Source organism: Syzygium oleosum, unplaced genomic scaffold, assembly GCF_021117445.2.
Source record: "Syzygium oleosum isolate NSW1041296 unplaced genomic scaffold, Sole_v2.1 Sole_v2.03, whole genome shotgun sequence".
Lineage (NCBI taxonomy): Eukaryota > Viridiplantae > Streptophyta > Magnoliopsida > Myrtales > Myrtaceae > Syzygium > Syzygium oleosum.
The window spans coordinates 2,712,086-2,731,805 of NW_026607487.1; the positions used below are offsets into that span (position 1 = coordinate 2,712,086).

At 38.1% G+C, this 19,720-nt stretch overlaps 2 protein-coding genes and 1 long non-coding RNA gene across 4 annotated transcripts in view; 2 read left to right on the forward strand and 1 right to left on the reverse strand.

The window, feature by feature from the left end:
* The window catches only part of LOC115662822 (disease resistance protein RPV1-like), a 207,020-nt gene that overhangs the window by 170,460 nt on the left and 16,840 nt on the right, over nucleotides 1-19,720 (forward strand). The gene's annotated exons all lie outside the window — the stretch shown is intronic.
* The window catches only part of LOC115662566 (disease resistance protein RPV1-like), a 242,019-nt gene that overhangs the window by 66,905 nt on the left and 155,394 nt on the right, over nucleotides 1-19,720 (forward strand). The gene's annotated exons all lie outside the window — the stretch shown is intronic.
* On the reverse strand, nucleotides 2,088-5,137 carry LOC115662331 (uncharacterized). Its single transcript, XR_008816067.1, has 2 exons — nucleotides 4,697-5,137; nucleotides 2,088-4,013 (listed from the first exon to the last, which is right to left on the reverse strand). It is a non-coding gene; the product is annotated as an uncharacterized LOC115662331 (long non-coding RNA).

Genomic DNA, 19,720 nt, shown 5'->3' on the forward strand with positions numbered 1-19,720 from the left:
GTCGTCGTTTGCAAGCTTTGAATTGAGCTATACTTTGGCTTTGGCCGAATCTCAAAATGTTTGAGGGAGCCGGATGTGCAGGTGGCTCTGTATGTGAAGTTAAGCATAAAACCAAATTTGTTAACAAGATTACCGTTTAAATATCCACTTCAAAGCCGCAATCTTGTGACCGGAAGAGACTCTTTTCATGGAAAAAGCGAATGTTATGGAATCGGCAAATAATATGTGAATTGCAGTCGAGAGTTTCCATGAAAAGGTTTCCGATATGACGGAAGCTTCTCATTTGGAAGAATTTTGAATGCAAAATAAAAGTGTTCATCAGCCTACAATCATCTCTTTGATCTGGTTATGTCGAAAAATGTATACATCGGCATTTTGCAATCACTTCAATCATATAATTTTCAAACTCGGTTTATTTACACATGAATCTATAAAGTAGAAGATGCTCGGCCATACATTTTCCATACTTGAAACCAAATTTCCTTTGGCGTTTGGCTACATTGCAAGGGTGAAAATAGCCCCGCCCAAAATTTGCACTCATTCGGTTTGAATGAAAACCTTCAAAGGGTCATCTAATTGGTTAATTCTTTGACTCTGGTATGCCAAATTGTGGTCATCGGACATGCATTCGAGTTCCGATTGAAGCAATCTCAATTGTGGTCACTCTCAGATATTCCTCTACCATGAACTAGTTTACACTAATGAAATTTTAATAGTTAAAAGCTACTAGCAAGGTATACTCATAGTTTGATAAGTTTGTTGTCTACATTTTAGTACTAAAGCATATTTAATGCCGGCCATGTTAACGAGTCAAATCACTAGTTAACACATACATAGCATGAAATAACTTGGTTTCAGAATTTTGATTAGAAATAACACACAAAAAGAGGCAAGTAAAGTCAATGTATTCGATTGTGCAATTTAATCTGAAGGGTTTGACTGCATATACAGAATTAGTCACGACCTTATGGACTGAAATGATTTGAAGATGGACAACTGTGAATCGACTGAATAAAATTGGATAAACGAGTCAAACCGATTGAGCCGATTCAGTTCTATTCACGGGTTTTTTTTTCCATTTTTTCTTCCACTATGATTTCATGCTAGCGATTTGTTTGGAGCTTTGTTTCGAAAGTTTGTTCACAATTTACATCAAGATCCTATAAATAACAGCAACAAAAACTGTGAAAATTTTGAAAGGACAGAAGAAGCTTTGCTTGCAGGGCCCTTCGATTTTCCTCATTTTTTTTAACTCTGAGCTCATCGGTACGATACTAGAAAAATGAAAACTGTCCTCAAATCAAAATGAAACTATGGAAAGCCTTTCGGTTCATTTAACACCCGCGCACGACATTTTTAGATTATGTAGCTTCGGTAACATACATTGCCATATGCTGAATCGGACAATGAGGAACCGAAATAAACGAATTGAAGAAATTAGGGATGGTTAAAGAACCCCAGAAACGAGAGAAGAACATATCAAACAATTTTAATCAGCTCCATGAACTAAATTTAATCAGCTACGTTCACATTCAAATCCAAAGTTGACTATTCCATAGCCATCATCACAACAGATCAGACAATTTTCTGTACCTCCAAGCCCTGCTCCTCCATGGAATTTCAACCTGTTCAAGCAATTTGGTCGATCGATGATGCACAAGTCGGAATCAAATCAATCCGTAGTCTCTCTCGAATCTAACGTTGACAAGTCCTAGTCAACATGAATCTGACGTTGTGCCTGACCCAGGAATAATAAAACCATGTTAAATCCCTAAGTATCAAATCATAGATGCATTGCCATGTGCTCTCTGTGAAAAAATATTACATAGTGTGGATCTAAGATCCCCACTCCACTAATGACTTGAATAATGCAATCCACCAGTGCAATGCTTGATGACCAGAAAGCTGGCAGCGTTCAATAGTTGGATAACTGATGATTACACCCTAATAAAGATTCTCAACCAGTCGATTGTATCTTAAGATATATGACTTGACAAATCGAATCTGCAAGTAAACTAACTTCAGATGCAGTCATGATATGCGTTCATCACTAATTCAAAACGGGAAAGAAGAAGAAAGGCAACGTGTGCTTGTACAATTGGATTTCATTGTTAATCTTCACTGAACTAAAACAAGTAACTTTTTCTTCCTTGGTCAAGACCGGACTGTGTGTTCCCATATGCCTCTTCGGCTTATATGTCGAGCCACATTTTCGTTCCCCTCACAAAAATAATTAGTTCCAGACAAAGAACATGGCAACAGATGAAAGGAAAAGATAAACATGAGATGACAAGACCAGCACAACTGAAGAATTCTGTATCCTTAGTTAAGGACCTTTGCCTCTCCATTACCATGTGGTCTTCCAATAATTGCAGATGATGGAACCAGAAGAACTGTGTGGCTCAAGAACATGTGTAAGTCAGTACCTGTCACCCATCGAGAGAGTTTACACCTGAAAGGTTTACCTTTATGAAGAGGTTTTGAGGCAATTGTCGCAAGGATTAGAACCGTATTTACAGTCTTTCTAATCCAAAGACTTGCCAAAGTGTGCAAGTAAGGTTTGCCACCGATACTCATCCTGAAAATTTCGCAAATTCGTGTAAACACACGTTTGTCAATAGACTTTGCTCCATCCAGGTACATGGAATATGAGTTTAGCCCAAAGGTTCCATTATGATTTGAACATGTTGCCAACAGACCCATCTAATGATCCAGCACCCAGACCGGTTAATGCCAGACTAATCAATAAAACAAAGTGGAAAGTGGAAACACAAAATAGAAGCATCACTTAGTTGAGATCATTAGAGAGAAGTTGAGAACACAAATTGGATTACCTTGAGTTCACAATATTGCTGCATTTTCCTAGCTTGAGCCATTGCAGTTTTAAAGATTTCAGTTTTACATTATTGACCACTCCTTAACATGCACACAACCTTGCTGAAATCCGTTTTGGCATATAGAGCAATGCATACTGCCGATAGATTATCTCTTCCTGCCCTTTTGATTCTTGATAATAGCTTTCGATTGACTTGGATATTTTGTTGTGGATGACAAAACGCTGACCACACGCCATAAAAAAATAATTGCTGAACAAACGAAAACAAGTCGAAATATGACAAAAATATTATAACTGAAGGTCAAGTTAAATCAGAGTCATTTGCCGCTTTTACAATAAAGAAAAGAGCTTTAACCAAATCTAACTTTATTACAGCACAGCAAAGTTCCATGCATGGTAGAAAGAATTTGACTTGAACCCATACATAATTTAATAGTTTCTGCAATCAATAGCCAAGAATGACAAAATTTGGTAGGTCACTGGACCATGGAACCACCAAAGTGTACTTTCAAGCACACTATGAAACCCATCAGTGAAGCTAAAACAAAAGAAGAAAAGTTTATTAGCCGAGTATTTGCCAGCACGTCAGCTTGATTCTAAAACATAAGAAATAGGCAGAAGCCAGGGTCCATTTCGACTTACAACATCAGGTTTGTCTATTCCCATCCCAAAGGCAATGGTATCACATACAATCTGGACCTCTCCAATATGCCATTTCTTTTAAACAGCTACTCTTTGACGGGCTGCTAATCTAGCATGATAGTACACCGTTGTCTCATTCAAGTATTTTGCGACATCAACACATTCACTCTTTGAAAGGCAATATATTATGCCACAAAAATTAGCAAAACTATTCTTTAGCAGCTCTCCAAGTTGCTTCAGTGGTTCCCTGGTCTTAGCTATTACCTCATATTTTAGATTTGGTCTGTCAAAGCTTGTCTCAAGAACAAGAGCATGGGGAACCCCAAGAGCTTTTAGGATATCATGCAATGGATGTATACTTCAATAAAAGCAAACAGATTATTTCAACATAATCAGGAGGTTAATGTGTAAGTCTAGTACCTTATGAACTGACCGAGTGGCAGTTGCAGTTAAGGCCATCTCTAGGACATACGAAAAGTTCTGCTTGAGACATCCCAGTCCCCTATAATCTGGACGAAAATCATGTCCCCATTGACTACAATAATGACAACCACGAAAGTGACAACCAGTGAGCTTTACTTGTTAATCAGTAGGATGTACAAGAAAAGCTCAAACCAGTAGTACACTCCTTAAATGAGATCAAACTGGCAGAGCAATCAATGATCACACAGGTGAACCTTTGCCTTTCTCAAGTTGTTAAAATAAAGTATGAGCATTCAAAGAATAAATGGGGGCGCAAGAATCAGCTTAAGAGACTGTGTATCATGCCAAACATAGACAGGAGATTGGATCCTTATCAAAGCTTATGCCAGTTCCAATTACTTTAGGAAGTAATTTACATTGGAACTTATTTAAGTTGTGTGCTCTTTACTCAATATAATGAACAATGTGCCACTAAGTGTTCCTAAACAACGGACCCTAGATCTTTTCCAAAGTTTAAACAAGGAACACTGCATTCTGTTATATTAGAACTTCACATGGGTTTGGGCCTCAGAAGGTCTAGTGTAACACTGACAATTTAATTAGGCTAGAAACAAAGAAATGCAATAAAGTTTGGATAAAGAGTTTAAGTTAGAATATATTAAAGTTAACTTGCTTATATTTATCAGGAACAAGGACAATAGTTTGCAGTGGCAACATCACAAATAATTAATCCTTTTGAAGTAACTCTAGCATGATCTTTCTTCATGTACAAGGCATGCCAAAGATTATGCATACCTCACGCAATGAGCCTCATCAACAACAAAACCAGCTAGTTGTGCCTGCAATGCATGATGGTCGAAAATAAAAAGTTTACAAAGAACCTTTTAGAAAAAGTTATGGTGCATCAGAAACAATACCTTTCTATGCAAGCGTTTCAATATCTCGAGAAATGATGAGTTTCCCACAATCCTTTCAGGAGTTACATACAATGCTTGCACGATGGGTTATCTTTTTCCAAAAGGCAGGCAAAGCAGAAGTGGAGATTAATAATTTGACAGTCACAACACTCAGCATCAATCACAAGCCTTCGTTTACGCAAAACATTCCTTTCAACGACGCTGGATTGCTAAGTTCCACACTTTGATGATCTGCTATACTCTCAAAGTATTTGAGAAAATAGGTATTTGTACATCATCCAAAACTAAAATCAACTTCTTTATTGACCAAAGAGTTCCAATATGTGTCACACCCCGAACCCCATCGAGCTCGCGACATCCCCTGCTCCGGTCGAAATGATGCGACGTCCCAGGAACGTCGCCGACCCAACCCAAACATCAGAGCCACATGCGGAAGCGAATATAAAAACCCCGGACAAAAAGATAACGACAACGGGGTAGAACAACAGAACAGACAAACAACAACATCCTCATACAGCACCAAATATACAAACATCATATTACAGACATAAATACAGACGAACATCCTCCACCACCGTTTTAACAAAAGATCAAGGTCTGGTTAACTTAACTTCCCTATGGGTCAACCCGATTTACACAACCACTAAAACCCTAGGGAAAAACCTAAGGATCGCCCTCCTCCAGTTTGCTTCTGAATCTTCGGGTCTGAGCCTTCGGACACTCACCTGCAACTCCACTGGGCACCAAAAGCAGCTCCCCGGACTTCCAAAAAAGAAAAGGCACACTTCCGGGTTTAGGGCCGGGGGTCTGAAAGTGGCGGTTATACAACCGTGAGACGAATCTCAATAAGTGTACAACCCCAAACCCCACGTAGGCACTCACGTACCGCTAGACGAAAACACACATAACACACAACGATCGGCCAAACTAACAATCACATGCGACCCTACCTGGAATCCATCACGCACGTTCCTGCACGTTAGACAATAACACAGCCAACACATCACAGCAAGGAATCACAGACGCGCGCGTGCCTTAATTATTAGACAGAAACCACTTGGGCACGTCCCATACCGTGCCTAGCAGTTTCTACCCCATAATTAAGCATCACATCACGCGATACAAACACACTCGCACACTAACTCACACCATGCGTCACTTTTTCAATCCTCGCACCTCAAGCCAATTCCCGCTCATTCTCAACTCTTCCACCACTACCGCGCCCGCGTAAAATGCATCAGGCCAACGGTCTTCTGACCTCGTCAGGCATCGTCACCCCGTCGGGCCGGGCATCGTCACCTCGTCAGGGACGGCATCGTCCCGCGTAAACGAACACGCCTCAGGACGGAATCCTACCTCTCCCTTTCCTTAATTACCGTGCCCGTGTAAAACGCATCAGGCCAACGGTCTTCTGACCTCGTCAGGCATCGACACCCCTTCGGGCCGGGCATCGTCACCTCGTCAGGGACGGCATCGTCCCGCGTAAACGTACACGCCTCAGGACGGATCCACTTTTCCAACCAATCCTACATTTCCGTACCCTCGTTCCACTCAAACCACACTTACACACAGCCAACAACCGCACGGCCCAAACACAATTTCACATTTCACGCACATTTCACAATTCACATACACTTCGCAAATATACAGTCTCACCACACAAGCACACCACACAATCATACATATATAACACGCGATCCCAAAGCACAATCACACATTCTTGGCACGCGAACATATTGCGCAATCGCACTGCCACACCATCACACCTCACAGCCACACACGTGACATATACGACCACACGTACACAACCCGAAACACAATCCCAAATCAGCCAACTACCACAAATCGCACAATCATGCACAAATTCCCATTCAAGGCACAATCCCAATAATTAATCGCACAAATTAATTCCAATCAAACCTCAACATCACAGTTCTAATCCAAGCTCCCTAAACCTCAAAATTCTTCGCCTAATCAGTCCGCAACCACCAAATAATCAGTCACTCAAATCAGTCCCGAACAGCCCCTAAAACAGTCACAAAATCGCCTAAACCGGGTCCAAACTGGGCAGTTGCGCAGTGACAGAAATCGATTTGAAATAAATGGTAAATCAATTCCAAAAATTATGAAATTTGGATATGTTATACAAAACATCTCGAGGAACATTTTCCGTGAAGAACTAGAAACCCAGTTCTAACCGTAAACAACTCGTTTTAACACTCAAATTCAGATGAAATCCGGTTCGCTCAGACAGCCCCTCCGGCCATCAAAATACAACTCATTCAATGCCCAAATAATTTTGTAAAATCTTGAAATTTTTATATGTTATAGCCACAAATGTCCCCAACAATTTCCATGAGGAAGTATTTTGAAAATAGGCCTGGAAAAATTTATAAAAATTCGAACAGACCCAAAGGTCGGGTGAACAGTAAATCGGGCAGTTTTATTTCGGTCCAAAGATGGACTTCCGAATGGCATCAAATGATTTCCAAAAATTCCCAAATTAAAATATGTTATACTTCAAGATGTTGGGAACAACTTTCATGAAGAAACCTTCCTCAAATTCGGGCCACACAAGTCACAGTAAAAATAACAAAAACCAGCAACGCAGCAGCAACCTAACTGGAAATCAGCCAACACACACCACCGAGCAAACCAGCCACTAAACTCACCCTAAACCGAGCCCTAAACAAGCCTAACAATACCCAAGGTCCTAGGCGACATTTGGGGAGGTCACTTACCTAAGAAAGGCGAGAAGAACCGGCTGGATGGGCGGAACGGCAGCAGCAGCAGCAGCCACTGTGATGATGGGAGGAACAAAGATGAAGAGAGAGAGAGAGAGAGAGAGAGAGAGAGAGAGAGAGAGAGAGAGAGAGAGAGAGAGTGATCGTGGAAGGGGGGGTTCTGGCCAGAAGAGGGAGGAGAGAGAGAGAGGTCAGCTGGTCAAAAAGGTCAACAAAGTGTGGGTGGAATCCAAGTGTCATTAATCCATAGCATTGGACACTTTTGCCCCTAATCCAATGGCCCAAATTTGATCCAATCCAATAATGTAGGGGTAAAATGGTCATTTGTCCTTAACCCAAGCTGACCAGACCCTGGTTTAGCCTTAACCAGCCTTGGTTAAACCCCAAAAATTAACCAATTTTCGGAATTACTCAAAAATGGCCTAGGAGCATTTTCGTAATTTTTCGATCCCAAACCGAAATTCCAATTTTTGCACATACGTGTTCCATATGTGTGTGGCCAACATAATATGGCGTCGGAATCGCGAAATTAGCTTCTTAAGCCCTCGAAAATCGATTGCAAAGTTCCGGGAATAAAATAATATTATTTTTCACTTCCGAGCCAAAATTCCAATTTTCGTCCGAAACCACTCCAGATATGCGTGGCCACCCAAAAACGGCATAGGCCTCGAAAAATAACCTCAAACGGCCTCAAAATCCAACATCGGTGTCCACAGGGGCAAAATCGTAATTTTCCCGGTCCCGAACCGAAATCCATTTTTTTGCAGAAATGGTTGGCCCCAAGGTTGGCCAAGCCAAAAACGTCATCGACCGCTCAAAATTGTCACTTTCAAAATTCTCGATTCCCGGGCCCGAATTCCAAAAAATGACTAAAATTGAACAATCGCGACTTTAGCTTATCTCTTGCTAACGGGTGGCTCATTAGGATTACTCGCTCTCGACCCATGACCGACACTAAGTCAAATCACGTTTAAGTTTGCTCGAGCTAAGGCAACCTCGATCGTCATATAATTGCGAGGGTCTGTCACTAGTGCCCTTTGGACACGATCAATCAAATAGATCGGTCTCGGTTGGCTCAAAACATTCCCTCGTCAATCCATATGGTCGAAAATCGAACCAAGGTCGAGTTCTTTGGTCGTGCGAACTCAATCCCGTAATAGCCTTACCCCTAAGGTTAGCATCCCGAGAATGCGCGGGTCCCGGGTGAGATCTCACTATAGTGCATTGATCAAATTCATTTCCTAAATCCCGGGAAAAGGATCGAAAATTCAGACTGTTATAATATGTCATTTTGTCTTGAAGATAGTGGAAGTAATTGGAAAAAGTTAGGAGTGTCTATTGGACATTTGATTGGATGAGAGGCCTCATAAGCAACTTACAAAATGCTTTTGTACATCTACATTGTGTAGGTCCTTTGCTGTGTGCAAAATCACAAGCAAATTGCAAACGATCAAGGAGAGAATAAATTATATGAGAAAATAACAGTGATACAATGATTTAAGTGGTTTGGCATGTATTGTCTATGTCCATGGGAGAGCATACCATGGATTCTAAAGATCGTTTGGCCAGAAGTTGAGTGGATGAATTGCTCGGAGTACTGCTTCGGTCAGGAATATAGCATGTGGATTTCCTACCCATTTTACTGCCAAATATATTGACTTCGTCTTCACTATCAATAGAGTAATCTATCTCAAGAAAAGTTTGGTTTTTATCAGGTTGTGGAGAATCTTCTATGATATTGACAACGTGTATAACATTGCATTCACCATCTTTACAGATATCTTGGCCAAACATATCAGTCAAAACTCCACAAGCTTCTGATTCCGCAGCTTGCAAATCATCCCAATCCTCAGTATCTTGCATAGTTTCGGCAAGTTCTACTAGAAAATTATTGCCACAGTGCTCCACGGTGATAAACTCTCGACCTTCGTCGCCTTAAGAAAAACCAAAAGAAGAAAGAGATGATTTTGGGAGTTCCATGACAAACAAGAGATCAAATATATACAATCTACAATGCGTAATTTGCACTTAGTTCAGTGAGACACGATATTAATATTAATGCAAGACACCATAAGTAATTTGCAGTGAGTTCAGAAATAAGCCGGACAGTTCACTAGTAAATAGGACTACTCCGCCAAACCCACAAAGAAACAGGGACGAGATTAACGCTCAATGAACTAAATTTAACCAACTCCAGTCCCCATTCAAATCCAAAGTAACTATTCTATATCCATCATCAGAATTGCTTTTCCTCTGCCTTTTTATATGCCGGAGCGAGAGAGCGGAGAGAGATTGGAGCCATTTCCCTTTTTGTTTCTTTTGACAAATTCCGTTTTCACTCCTGAAGTTTGTTCGAAGTTCTATTTTGGCCCCCCGTGTAAGTTTTCTTGGTTTCGTTTGCCACCCTTGGGCTTGCTTGGTGGGAAGAAATAATGAAAAAAAAATATCCATCAATTGTGCCTCTGTTCAACATTTGGAAAAAGAAAATAGTCATTTGAAGTGTTAAAAAAATAATTATAGATTATGTATGATTCTACGCGTAGATATTTACATAATTTGAAAAGATTTCGATGTTTTCGCATTGAAAAGGCCAGATGAGAATCGCAAAATTCGCAAAAATAATATTGTTGATTGATATGGAGCGATAATTATCCTGAGTGCATGAAGTGAGAACTGTTATATCCAATGAGATCAATTGAGTAATTTAAGATAACTGGAGACCGCACTGTCAGCAAAAAAATTTCTTAAAAAAAGGTTATTGGTTTTTTTTTTTTGTGAAAAATACGATTGATGGGTTGAAATAGATAGGAATATGTGTAAAGGCTCCTCTGCATACATAAGACTTGCGTTTCATACTGAATATATAGATCTACAAGAAGTAACTCAGTTTTCTTTTATCTGTTGCTGTAACAAAAGAAAATATTGACAAAGTAACACTTTTTATTAATTTACATTTTTACCTATATATATACATTTTTACATTTTTATTGACAAAGTAACACAATGGAATGAACTTCAAATTTTTTTTTAAAAAAAATAGAGTCTCCAACACTACTTTAATATTTGGCCAAAAATAAATAAATAAAACTCCTTTATTGTGCCCAAAACTTCATAATAGTAACGGGAATTCCATAAGTCAAAGTTGTCTTTTACGGGACTGGTCCCATATTCAACGTGGACCGTCAGATTAAAAGGGGAAAAAACGTGGTCCATTAAATTTGTTGTGCAAAACCGATTTTTCTCATAACTTTCGAATGTTAAAGAAAAGTTACGGATGCAAAATTGATCAACTTTACATATTGAGAAAAATTGCGATGTGCAAGGAAAATTATTAACATGTGGGTCTCAAACCTTTACAAAGTGTAAAAGAAAATTACGATCAATTAAATATTTTACTATTAACTGAATAAATTACTATATTTATGGAATATTATGAACCATAGAATCTAGAAAATTTACGACCTCCAAAGAAAATTTAAACCCTCTAAAAAAAGTCATGTAAAAATAAATTACAGATAAATTGCTTTTAGTGGGAATAATTACGTGCCAAAAGAAAGTTAAGATTCATTAGGTAATTTACTAACGATAGAAAAAGATATTCATTAAGTAGATTACTATTTTTTGTGAAATTTTACAAATCATAAGATTCAGGAATTTACGACAACAAAAGGGAAATTACATCTTGTGAAAAAACAAGTTATAAAATGATATGTAACCGATAAATTATTATTAGTGAGGAAAATTACAAATAAAGAAAATCATGAACAATTGGACGGACCCAGTCTATTTTCCCTTCTCATCTGGTCACCGTTGATCATTCGATTGCTTCTCGCCGATCTTTAGGTTGCTTTGAGTTGCGAAGAATATGGCGGAATTTGTTCTAATCAAAATTCTGTCTTTAACTTTCTTTCTTTCTTTCTTTGCCTTCTTCTCTTTGTACAGTCGTGATGAATGCTTAGCATTTGTGGATTTTCGAATGAAGTAACCATGAGATGATCAACTAATGTGAATTTTACTGCCAAATTTGCCGACTCTTGCATCCAGGTCAGTAATGAGGGGCCTTTGTGTTTTAGGGTATCGTTTCTTGTGAAATATGTTCCTTTTCAATTAGTAAAGGTTGGGCTTGATTCTAGCTTATGTGAGGATTGATTCGACTTGAGCCTGAGTATTTCAACTTTTGCTATCGAGCCGAGCTCGAGCGGAGATCGGGATTCAATTTTTGAGTTTGCAATCGAGTGGAGTGCAAGTATCCATTAGTACCCGGCTTTTCATGCATTATTGGCAATTGGGAAACACCTCAGTATGAAGACTAGTTAGCTGATGTTCATGTACTGTATTGTGTCCAACTCATTCTCTGAGCATGTGGTGTTGATCTTTTTAAGTTGATGCATAAGTCCAGTTCATTTATAAACCTATCTTTTCTGCGATACAGGAAGGCGTTTATTTTTTCTCTTCGCTATCAGACTTCCATGGTAAAGGGAAGAGCCAGAGAAACGCAAATAACGGAGTGCATCAGTTCATTTTCGGGCGTTCTTTTGTGATGCTTGTTGCGCCAATTCTTCTTTTGGTGTTCACTTATAATGTTCTCCAGAGGAGGAAAAGAGTGGAAGCAATATACATGCAGAAAATAAGACACCGACAGAGTGTCTACATCTCTCCAAAACCAATAGGAGCGGGGAAGTGATCCCTATGATGTATTCTTGAGCTTTTTAGAGGCCACAACAATCTCATAAATGAAGGAACTGTACCAATGTTTGTGTTCAGGGATGATAACAGCCTCCCTATTGGCGAAGGGTTTGGTTCACGGCTCCTTGATGCGATCACATGGTCTAATGTTTTCCACGAAACAAATCGAGCCTAACATTCCATCCATGTTACCTAGCTGGAAGATATAACAAGGACCAAGACTTTCACCAGAATAAAAGACCAAGACACATAATTAGTGAATAGTGAGGCAGACTTCTTAATTTTTCTTGTTTCGGCCAAATAAGATCTAGCAGTTAGTCCTCGGCCTAGGTCAATACAAAATGAAAGTGCGACAAAATTTCATAATGACCGGCCAACGAAAAAAAGTAAACCCCATTTATGGTCCTTTCGAATTCACTAATAATTCTTCCCGTGACTATCGTTGAAAAGTCAATGGCTGTCTACCGATAAAACATATCCAAGATGCAAATCTTCTTATAATGGACAGTAAATCGTGTTCTATTCTTTAACAAAATCATTGCTTTTTTTTTTCCATTTGCCTATGCAACATAAGCCATGTATCAAGTAATTATAAGTGACAACATTTGGGCGACTTCCCAGGCTAGTCATAATGTTAAAGAACTTCAAAAGCCTCTGCCACTGGTATTTCTGTGCGATAACCGTGGTGCATATGACAACATCTAGCTCCCAGCCTGTCTTCCATATGCTTTAGCAATCGAATGCCTACCCTAGCGTTGCCAATTCTGCACAATCCCTTCACCATGTCTTCCATATGCTGAGACTAAAAACGTTGGGAGTAATTCCCTCCGAATTCATCCGATCGATCATGTCAATGGGGGCGGCGCAATGCTTCTTCATCTTCTCCACAACCCCCCAAGAGTTGGGTGAAAATGGGAGGTGAAGGCAAAGGGTTCATCCTAATCATCCTCCTCTTCAAGTAGAATAAAGCATCGCCGGCTTCTAGCAATCCGCCATTTTTGCATTTGTTGATCACAAAAGGCCAAAAACTCAGAGCCATTCATGGTATTAATTACTCCAGTAGTGGATGGGCATGTGCGAGAGCGACGCGAAAGAAAATGATTTGATGCAAAGACGGGATGATAAGGGAGAGGTTCAGTGAGATTACCGGATTCTCGAACAAGACCAACAAGAGCAGAAGCGCAGATTGACCCATTTATTCTCTTCATTTAGGCCAACTCTTGTCTTTTTGTGAATCCCCACGTTCATAAGATTGTGTTCGGAGAGGATGAAGTTAAAGTAGTTCAACGAGTTCTTTTTATGGCTTGTAGGTTCAAGCTCTACCCAGGTCATCCTAAAGTTTTCAGAATTTCAGGAAGAGCCCCAATCACCGAAAACTTTTGCGATTTAGTGTTTCTACAAAATTTTTGTAAGCTCTTCTACATTTTAGAGATAGTGGAGAAGTCCATATGTTAATGTTAAGCTAAAGACTAAAGTATGCGCAACTTACAATACAATTAATTACAAATAATAGGTAGAAATTTCGAAAGTTAATGGCTATATATAGGAATTGGTAGATGCAGAACACAAATACAAAAAAGATCTGGTAAAACACTCTACACCCAATTGTATATAAGAATTGGTAGAGTATTTAAAAAACTAAACCATGCCTTCATCTAACGGCTTAAAGTTTTTGAACAATTGGTTATGATCCCAAAAAAATCTCACAAAAAACATCAAGTGCCTAGTTTTGAGGCACGTGCAAAGCCGTATGGACAATAGGCAATGACTGACTTACAAGGAACGATAACTAACATGGACATGAGAACACCGGTGGTACTGTATTATCCGGATCATGGTCAAGAACACGGTTGTTTGAGTGTAAGCATTTTTAGAGAACCACTAAGCGTAATTTTATTTCAAATTTTTGAAGATATACCTGGGTTTCAATTTGGTTTAACTGAATGAGTGTTTTTTATTAATTTCCCTCAAATAATTTCTCATTTTTTCATTATTTGAAAAAAATATTACAATTGTTTTGATTTTAATTTTGCTTAAATTAATTTTTGTTAAGTATATAGGCCAATGCCAACCAGGCCCAGGTCATGCCGGCCCAGGCATGCTCCAGTGCTCAGTCCTAGTCACGCTTCACCAAGTGATAAGGCCCAAAAACTACATCAATTGTAGTTAAGCTCGGAAATCGCATTTGTTGTGATTAAGCCCAAAACGAAACCGCCCTGTGAACATATATCATTTCTCGAGACGTAGTTCGACCATGAGCACTAGTCCAATTTCCATATATAGTAATCCAACATGCCACTATGAGATATACTAAAAATAGTTCACCCATATAAACATTTTCGAAGCATGTCCAAAATAACAATCTACTTGAATCCATTCAATGCTTGATCCAATCTCATTAATAAGATGCCATGAAATGGTTTAATTTTCTATTATATCTCAAAGTGCGTGGGTTGAGGAAATATGTGGTTGGGCTATGTGGTTTATTTAGTGCATTGCATGGTTTATTGAAAGGAAAATACTATGTTATGCACTTTATAATTGGTCAGAAATTATACCGGCACATTCGATGAAGTTTATAACTTAGAAGAAAATGGACAAGAATCATTTAACAAATTCGGGGATTAGCATCTACTTGTCGTTTCCTTCCTGCAACCAAGTTGAAAAGTAGCATTTGTCAAACAATACAACATTTTCAAGATCCAAACATTTAATTATTGGCTTGTTTTCTCTTTTGTCATAATTGCCAACAGTTTCCATGATCTTTTGAGTGTTGGCTGAATTCACAAAGATACATGTGAAAGGTGGAGATACATTGAATCGGCTCAGCAAGATTACAACTAATAACAACAATAATCTAATGATGGTATTGTGTAGGCACATCCATAAACAAAAGTAGTATTCCTACCTAATTCTGTTTTATAAATTGGAATAATATTATATTTTTTGTACTTTTACCACACATTAATTAATAAAATAATAGTGCATTTCTCTATCACTACCCACAACCAATTTTTAAAAGGCATTGATGCTTAACTTTAGGGAGAATGTCACTATCTAAGGTTCTACCATGTTAGCCAGCCGGCAGGTTTAACAAAGACCAAGACTCGTCCTACCGAAACAAATAAAAAACAAAGACCAAGAAGACTCACACCATAATAAAAGATCAAGACAAATAATTAGTGACAAGTGAGGTACACTTATTAATTGTTCTTTTTTCAGCCAAATCAGACTTATTAATAAGTGAAACAAATAAAAAACAAAGACCTCGTTCTAGCTAAACAAATAAAAAACAAAAACCAAGACTCGTACCATAATAAAAGGCCAAGACAAATAATTAGTAACTGGTGAGGCAGACTTATTAATTTTTCCTTTTTCAACCAAATCAGACTTATTAATTATCCTCGGCCTAGATCGATATAAAATGAAAGTGCGACAAAATTTGATTATGATCGGCCAGCAAAACAATAAACCCCATTTATGGTCCTATTATAATTCCTTAACAGAATAATCTAGTTAACTTTGATAACTCGTCCCGCGACTATCTTTGACAAGTCAATAGTTGTGGATCCATAAAATATTGTGCAAGATGCAAATCTTTTAATAATGGAGAAGAAATAGCGCTCCATTTTTTGGCATATCTTCTAGTAATGGACCATAATTTCTTGAACAATTTCTTAAACCGCGTGCCTTCTATTCAAATCTTCTTCTTCTTTTTTCATTGTTTTTCTGCGATTGAGGATGAAGATTATTTCTTTGTTTCCACATTCAACGACCAAATCCAATCACCAAGCAGTACTGCAGAAGACGAAGATCATGCTTTCTCATTTTCACGCGTACGACAACCCATGGATATTTAACAGGAAAATTTTCTTGCTATGGACCATATTAAAACGCCAGGTTTGAACTTCTGTCTCCGAGTTTTAAAATTTGAGATGTTTAACATTAAATCAAAACCTGATTTCAAACTCTAAATAGTTAAAAAAATATAAATAGGAAAACATAATTTTAAGAGTAAAAATCGTACGAGACACCCATTTATCCAACAAAATTATGAGCTGAAAACCTCCCAGAATATGGAGTGTATTAGACATTCCGGTTATGTACAAAAGGCCATTCTTCTCTCGCAATCAGAACACTTCAATCAAAACTCGCCATCACCTATTGAGACAGCCTCCGCAGTGATCTACTACGAAAGACTTTGAAACCTAGAATCAAGTTGCTAAATTGACACCCACCGTGACCCAACTCCACCATGGATGAAAGCCTCACATGCCGGGATGGCACAAACTCGTCCAATTTGTGCCATCATACCCCACCCCCCTTTCACGCTCATTTGTCAATGAACCACTTATCAGACAAGTTTCCAATAATTAGGATATTTCTATTGATTCTCCATATCTTTCAAGATTGCATGGATATCTCCGTTTGATTGTGTATATCTTGACTGATGGATTCTTCATTATTCTAATATTGAAATATACACAAATTTCATATTTCTCTCCTCCGCATTATTATTCTTAACTTGTTATCGGAGCTAGACGATCCTCAGGTGCCCAAGTGCACAACGGTGCACCCGATCTCACATCTCGACATTTTTCCTTTCAATAAGTCGTAATATCCTGCACTCAACATCGATTTCAACATTGTTCGTATTGTCCGATAATGATGCTTCTATGTCAGCCTATTTTGTTAACGCATAGCCTGCACAACATCCATGTGGGAGCCTCCTTCTGCAGCAATGACAGCATTTTCCGCAACAATAGATTTTATTTATCCAAACTCAAGTTGACTTCTATCACTTTTAGTTTGAGGGGATGTTAAAGATAATTAGGATATTTCTATAACATATTTTCCTATGTTAGAGATAATTAGAATATTTCTATTAATCCTCCATATCTCTTAAGATTGCACGAATATCTCCATCTAACTGTGCATATCTGAATATTTATGCTATCTTAGAGAGTTATATAATAAAGCCTATAAATAGGCTGATATATTCTTCATTATTGTAATATTGAACTATACACAAATTCTATATTTCTCTCTTTTGCATTATTATTCTTAATTGGTTGAATCACTGGGCTGAAGATGCTGGAAAATTTACGAAGAAATTAATAATTGATATTGAGCATTGCCCATTAGCACAAAAATGAGGGCTCGCTCAAGGGGATAAAGCTCTCTTTAATATGAAAGAGGTCAGGTCAATCCATGCCCCCCCTCAACTCTTTAAATTGTTTACCGAATCGATCATTTGGTCCAACCAATCTGGTTAGGTGTCATCATTGCGGCTTTGAGGTCGACGGCTCTAATTTTGAGTCAGGCCACGGCGTGGGGAGAGAGAGGGAGATAAAAACAAAGGTGGGGGTAACTTGTGGAGGGATCGGTGGTGTCGATCGAGGCAGTGGTGGCGTCCTTTAGGGACAAGGATATTGATGTTGATTGGCAATGCGGTGGGGAGAGAGAGAAAGAGAGGAATGATGTGGAAGGAGAGAAGATATTTCATATGACACTTGTATCACGTGATGTGACAAATCAATAAAGAGCGAGTATTCTCACTATTTAAGCATCAAATAGAATGACATGCATATTACACGGGTAAGGTGAATTGATTGCTAATATCACATCAACCATGTGACATATACATAAAATACACTTCTACAGTAAAGGGGTAGTGTTTTTTAGTTAAAGATCTCTGCTTAAAAATGAGCATTACCGCAATGTTGAAAACTAATAAGTGCAGTTGATATAAATACAAAGTTTGAGAGGATTTTGGAAATTTTCTCTGATATGATTACAATATGGAAAAGTCCAAAAACATCTTCATATTCCATCCTGATTTCACTTTATATCCTCTATGTTTAAAGCTATACATCTATGATTTTGTGCCATCACTTTTGTAGCTTTTACTAGGCTTCACATTTTAAAATTTGTTATTAAACGAATGGGACAAGGAAGAGGACAAAAAAAAATGAATGGGACAAGGAAACTTCTAGGATGACAACCTATTGATTGACCAATGATATCGAGAAGACCGCAGGAATCAAGATGATAGATTCATCTTCAGAGAAATCTCACTTTTCAACTGGTCAAAGAATGCACATTTGATGCAGTTTTAAAATTTAACTTAGAAGAAGGTGGACAAAGAATCATTTAAGTATTTCGGGGAATAGCATCTGCTTGTCGTTTTCTGAATTGGCATCTACTTGGAATGCGCGTTCTATGTTTTGGCGTATCTTTTAAATGTGACTAATGGACAAAAATTTATTGATCAGTTTCGTAAACTGCGGGCAACCGTGTGACTTTACTGTTTTTTTGGAGTAGAGTAATTGCTTCCACTACACCTAGTATATGCACTACAAATGGTTCTCACATGCAAATTAGTCATGTTGGTTGAGTCTAGATGTGAACAGTTTCAGTTTCCTTACGGGTTCCACCTGGAACTTGGAACCCGAAACTTAGAACCTTTCTGTCGAAACAGGTTTCTTATTTTTTGTTGGAACCTAGAACCTACTTTGCATACCTTGGAACCTAACTCCAAGGTCGGTTCTAGGGTCTATCAGGTTTTTTTTTTCATTTTTTGTTAAGCAAAATGAAAATGAACTCAATAACAAAAATGAAAGTTCCTCATTTTTCAATAGGAACAATCCATAAAAGATGAACACGTAAAATAAAATAAACAATAAAAAGTTCAAAACACATAAGATAAAAACTTATATGATAGAACTTCAGTCCTCAATCATTCACATCCCTCACATGTAATCGGAGTTATGTCCTCACATCCCTCAACCTTCATTGACATGTTATCTTGATACATCAACTTCACACATACACAACAATAATGGAATATAATTAGAAGGCATTCATATAATTAAAGCAAGTGAGAGATTAAAATCTAGATTATTGCCGCATATGTTAACATGTGACAACATAAGCTTCACCAACTCCACTGAAGATCATGACCATACTAATCACCATATCTGCTATCCTACGGAGCACAAGGTCCATGGATTCCAATATGTTTTAATGGGCACAACAAATCTACCTTGATTATATTGAATACGATGTGGAATTTTGTGATAATATGATACTCGCCATTGCATATTTTCATCGGATTATGTATTATAGTGTAATTTTCTTAGTCTATCAACAACATAGAATGATATGAATTACAACAAGACACCAATATTATATGTTTTTTTTCAGGAAATGAAACTAGAATAGATCTAATGGTATCGGAAAATTAGTGTGATATCCAACTTTGTTGTTGCTCTATGTAGCCGCTAATATTTGAAAAAAAATTTCATTAAGTCTCAGTTTAATCCCTTTTTTAGAACTTTATAAGTGACTATTAGTAGAGAAATAGATCTCTCCCTAAGAGTCACATTGATCCCTTATTGATTGCAAGAAAGATTGTTATAAACCCCTCTATAGATAAGCACATCTAAGTTCTTACGAGGAAAAAGTAAAAG